Below are 6000 nucleotides of genomic sequence, written 5' to 3' on the forward strand. Positions count from 1 at the left end.
CAGCCGCGCAGGGCGCGCGGGACGGGCCGGTGGCGGGGGCGCGCAGGCGGACACAGGGGGACATTACCCCTGGGGGTGCTGCGGCAGCCTCCAGGTGCAGGAGCACACGCAGCGCCACCCGGACACTGGCCGCAGGTGGGGGGCAAGGCGGGTCCACTGGGGGGAATAATTTGTCAGCCTCCAGGGGCTCGTCTCCCCCCAATACTGTTCAACCCATTCCTGCTGATAGGCCCCTATGGGATCGTGTGGTGCATACGGGGGCAGCGGCACGTGCGCTCTTCTCGCCACGCGGCCCCCGGGCACGGCGTGCCGAGAGGCGCAGTGCTGCTGTGCCCAGCCTGGGGGAGACCGCAGTGTTTTATGCTCGCCCTGCATTGGGTGCCCCCCGTCCGGTCGGCAGCCCCCTCGCGGTTGTTGGCCGGTCCCGGGCGGGCACTGGGCGCAGGACGAGACGCACAGCTTCAGGTACTGCGCATCCGGCTGGTGCTGCGGGGCCTTTGGCCGCCGGCGCACCTGCGACCAGCAGCGTGGTCCTCCCTATTGCTCCGGCGACAGTGGCCGCTCCTGCGGACGGGGACACGGCGGCTGTTTCTGCACTGCTGGTCTCGGTTATAGGGATTTTGACTCCCCTGTTGACGGCGCGGTCATCTTCAAGTGGTTCGGCGGGCCAGTGCGGTGACTTGCGGTCTGCACTCACCCCACTGGTCGCTCAGCTGACGTCGTTATGCGCCACTCCCCCTTCTGCGGCAGGTCAGCAGCCGCTTGTTTCCACTGGGTCCGGTGCACAGGCGCCTGCACTTAACCACTTGCCAGGCTCTTCGCTGGCACTTTCTGTTCCCTCTCCTGTTGCAGATCCGGTGGACATGCCAGGGAGTGATTCCAGTGACAGCGACCAGTCTTCTGCATCGGCTGCCACGAGACGGGCCTCCCAGGCATCCCCATCCGGTGAGACTAATGGTAATGGCGTTTTGGGTCAGCAGCGTGCCGGGGCCGAGACTGCCAAGGGCAAAGACCAGGCGAAGGTTGTCAAGGGTAAACGCCATAGGCACGGGCGTTCCCACAAGCGCAGTAAGCGATCGCACCGCCGGAGGCATGGTAGCAGTAGCAGCAGTCCAGAAGAGGGCAGCCCCAGTGACATCGTGCGTTGCCCATACACCAAGGTTATGCGGGGTCTCCGCCCACGGATACGGGGTCTTATCAATAGCGGATCTTACGTGGATGTCTTCGCATTAACATCCAAGTCCCGCAAGGCTTTGGTGGCGGCCAAGAAAAAGAGTGGGATAGGTGAGGACGCATATAGGTCCTATGTTAACTGGCTCAAGGGGTTCTACACATTCGCAGCCTGTTACCTGGAGACTCGCCCGGAAGAGGCCATGAACATCCTGCGCTACCTGCACATGATTCATGGTCTATTCCTTTCTAACAGGCATCTCGCCTGGCTTCGGTACGACACGGAGTTCAGGCGTAAACAGCACAGTCTGCATTTCCTGGCTTTTGGTGTCAAGGATGTGGAAGTATGGCTTGAGGTTACGGAGGGCTCCCTCGAGCTTCCGGAAGCCTCTACGGCCCAGCCCGTTAGCACGTCCGCTAGGGGCTCCTTTCGGGCCACCGCGGGACGAGGGTCCAAAGGTCGTTGTTTTGCCTTTAACAACGGCAATTGCGGATCTGGGTCCAAATGTCGTTTCCGGCACAGCTGCCTGCGCTGCGGAGCTTCCCACCCGGCTAAGGAATGTCCCAAGCCTGCCGGTGTGGGTCCAGGTGGCAGATCCCCCGGCGTTACTAGTGCTAAGTAAAGCCCCCTCCCCTGTCCGGCTGGACGCCATGCGCAAATGGCTTACTTGGTACCCACTTCGCCCTCAGGCCCAATTTTTGCTGGAAGGTTTTACCGAGGGATTTCGCCTCCCCATTAGCGGCGAGGTCCCTTACTCAGCTACTCGGAACTTGCGCTCGGCCAGAGAGCTTCCCCTCGTTCTGCAAGGTAAAGTGGCCAAGGAAATGCAGCTGGGACGCATGGCCGGCCCCTTTGCTGCACCCCCTTTGCCAAATTTGGTTTTATCCCCAGTTGGAGTGGTCCCTAAGAAAACTCCTGGCAAATTTAGGCTAATCCAGCACCTGTCTTACCCTCATGGCGCGTCTGTTAACGATGCAATCCCAGAGACGCTATCCTCGGTTACGTATCAATCGTTTGATGACGCTTTGAAATTAGTCAAAGCGGCGGGCCCCCATGCGTTATTGGGTAAAGTTGATGTGGAATCTGCATTTCGTCTTTTGCCATTGCACCCTGATTCGTTTCGTTTCATGGGCTTTAGGCTGGACGACGGTTTTTACATCAACAAATGCCTACCCATGGGTTGCTCAGTCTCCTGTGCTTTTTTCGAGGCTTTTAGTTCATTTCTCCATTGGTGCGTTTGCACAGGGACGGGGGAACCGGGAGTCGCACATTATCTGGACGATTTCCTGTGCATCGGGCCTTGCGGCTCGGACAGGTGTGCTTGGCTGCTCTTCTCCTTGAAAGCACTTTTTTCCGAGTTCGGGGTACCAATCGCTCCGGATAAATGTGAGGGTCCTTGCACCCGCCTCTCGTATCTAGGCATCGAACTGGATACTGAGGCGGGATGCTGCCGTTTGCCCTTAGACAAAGTTGCCAAGTTGCGTGTGTGTATTGAGAGGGCATTGGCAGGTGGCAAGGTTACCTTGCGCCAGTGCCAATCCCTTCTCGTAGGCCGCATCACTTCATTAGATTGTCATCCGAGATTTGCAGGGACCTGCAAGTTTGGGATGCCTTTCTGCATGAGTTTAATGGCGTAGCCATTTGGCTGTCTGAGGCGGTCCACAGCCCAGGTATCCAGTTGTTCACCGACGCGTCGGGTTCCTGGGGATACGGTGCGTACCTCGATGGTGCATGGTCCGCTGCCCCTTGGCCGGTCTCCTGGTTCCGGCAGGGCTTAACCTGCAACCTTTTATTGCTGGAACTGTTTCCCATTGTCGTTGCATTGGAGCTGTGGGGGGAGCGGATCAAAGACTAGCACGGGGTCTTCTGGTGTGACAATCTGGGCGTGGTTCAGGCGATCAATGGGCAGCGATCTTCCTCGCTTCCAGTTCTACGCTTGTTGGCCCGCTTGGTCTTGCTCTGTTTGCGTCTGAATGTTCACTTCGTTGCGCGGCACGTCCCAGGGGTTGACAACAGCATTGCCGATGCTCTCTCTAGACAACAGTGGGCTCGGTTTCGCGCGTTGGCCCCTGCTGCAGCGCTTACAGGTGACGTATGCCCTTCTCATTGCTGGCAGGTTATATGGCTGGGATAACTGCTTTGGCCAGCCAGTCGGTGGCTCCAGCCACGCTGGTGAAATATCGGGCGGCGTTCCATCGATGGGAGGCATTCATTGCGCACAGGCGAAACGAAGGTAAGCCTTCCTTTCGACTACTGTTGGCTTTTGTCTGGCGTATGTACTAAGCTGGGAGGTCGCGCGCAGTTGTCAGCCAGATGCTGGCAGGTATCTCCTTTTTTCTGCGCTTACAGGGTAGCCATGATTTCACTAAAAGCTTTTTGGTGAGACGCTGTTTGCAGGGCTGGGCTCGTGGCACTCCTGTGTCTGTGGACAACAGGTGTCCTATATCGGTTGCCTGCTGGGTCGCCTGATGGAGGTCTTACCATCCGTTTGCGATTCTCAGTATGAGGTGTTGCTTTTCCGGCTTGCCTTTGCTATGGCTTTTTACGGAGCCTTTCAGATCGGCGAGTTGGTGGCCCCCTACAGGTCTGCGGCCCTTCCTTTGCTTGAGTCCCATGTGTTGCTGGCGGATGCGTTACTGTGCAAATTAAGCCGTTCTAAGACAGATCAGTTGGGGCGTGGGCATTGGATTACCTTGCATGCCTGCCCTAACAGTAGCATCTGCCCCGTAACCTTGGCACGCGTGTATGGTGACTCCCGGCCACGTTGTGGCGGAGCGTGGCTTGTCCACCTCGATGGGTCACCTTTGACGTTGTACCAATTCCGGTGGGTATTTAAGCAATGCATCCTTGCGTTGGGATTGTCGCCATCACTGTATGGCACACATTCCTTTCGTATTGGTGCTGCGACAACAGCTGCTTCATTGGGTTTTTCTGCGACTGAGATTAAAGCGCTTGGTCGATGGAAATCCAATGCCTACAAGCGCTATGTCAGGTGATTCCATTGTCCAGTTTACGGCAGGCCTTCTTCTGGTTTGCCTCAAATTTTTCTTGTTCTCCTTGGTTTCTTTTCAGTTCACTCGTGGGAAGACGGGATGGCGTGCCGGCGGGTCGGTGTTGGGGTGCCCTCGCCAGCCGCTACATTTTTGGTGGGTCTGCGGGAGTGCCTTGGCTCTGACTCGTTGACCCGTCTTTTCGTCTCTCCTCGACTGGACTCGACCTGTAGCCTTTTTTGGCCACTCGTCACCGTTTGAACGGTGGGGGTCCCGTTGGATTTTGCCCTGCTTTTCTCCTGAGATCCCAGAGGGTGCTATTGGCCTGCGCCCTCTGCGGCAGGTTTTCACTTCGGGACAGGTCGTTCCCCTCCCCGCCCCTTATTCGTTTTAGGACGCCCATTTCAGTAGACCTGATGGCGTCTCTTTTTTGTCTGATGAGGGCATTTGTTTAGGTTGGAAGGTAGTTTCCGAGTTCTTTATATGTCAGTTTTAGTTAGTTCGTTGTTAGTCAGGGTATGGTGGCGGCACTGGCTCCTTACAGGCCGGTGTGTGGTGGGAAAGAACGGCAGTTACAGTGGCTATTGCGCCGCTGTTTGTGGGTGCGCTCTTTGCCCAATACATCGTATACTCTTGCCCTCCTTACCGGGGGTCATTGGGGCTCGGCTGTCTGGCCGGCTCTATTATGGTGTATTGGGGAGAGAGTTGGAAACTCAGCACTTATTGGCGTAAGCCAATGAGATAAAGAAGTCATGTTGTGGACATGCATAGCAGCAATAAGTCGTAATGTCACTGTTGGTCTGGACGTTCTTTCTTATTGCCACCATACTTAGCTTAAATATATCATAATAAATAACAGTTGACCGATTTTAATGGCATTTCAGTGGTCTGAGTCGTTATTTCTCTGTGTCATTTATTTCTAGATAAGTTAAGTTAGTTCACAGTTATTTGTGAGATTATTGTGTAATGATGTCATGCGGTCCGACATCAGATGATAGAAAGTTTATGAAGAGCGCGTGCGAATAGCGCAAGCGAGCGTAAAATTCTAGGCTGTTAGGATTGCATGGGCTTTACACAATGTTTAGGTTACTTAACAGTTAATAGGCTTGGGGGGTTGGTCTTAATTAGAATAGTGGGAGTGTAGGGAGGAGCTAGCAGACATTTTGTGTGAGACAGGATATGCTTTCTGCCTCTTTCTCTCAGGATTTTCCCACCCTCCCTCCCCGAGTCACGTTTTCCCCACCCGTTTTTCTTTTTCTTTGCCGGTTGGGGTTTGTCAACCACTCTCTGTGGCGGGAAAGAACGGCAGTTACAGTGGCTATTGCGCTGCTGTTTGTGGGTGCGCTCTTTGCCCAATACATCGTATACTCTGGCCCTCCTTACCGGGGGTCATTGGGGCTCGGCTGTCTGGCCGGCTCTATTATGGTGTATTGGGGAGAGAGTTGGAAACTCAGCACTTATTGGCGTAAGCCAATGAGATAAAGAAGTCATGTCGTGGACATGCGTAGCAGCAATAAGTCGTAATGTCACTGTTGGTCTGGCCGTTCTTTCTTATTGCCACCATACTTAGCTTAAATATATCATAATAAATAACGGTTGACCGATTTTAATGGCATTTCAGTGGTCTGTGTCGTTATTTCTCTGTGTCATTTATTTCTAGATAAGTTAAGTTAGTTCACAGTTATTTGTAAGGTTATTGTGTAATGATGTCATGCGGTCCGACATCAGATGATAGAAAGTTTATTATAAGCGATCGCGGGGGGGGACACAAGGGGGGGGGACATCTAATGTACTTAGGCAGGATGGTTGTTATACTGAACATATTGATTGACAGCACTG

The sequence above is a fragment of the Pseudophryne corroboree genome, chromosome 6 (assembly GCF_028390025.1).
Source record: "Pseudophryne corroboree isolate aPseCor3 chromosome 6, aPseCor3.hap2, whole genome shotgun sequence".
NCBI classification, from domain to species: domain Eukaryota; kingdom Metazoa; phylum Chordata; class Amphibia; order Anura; family Myobatrachidae; genus Pseudophryne; species Pseudophryne corroboree.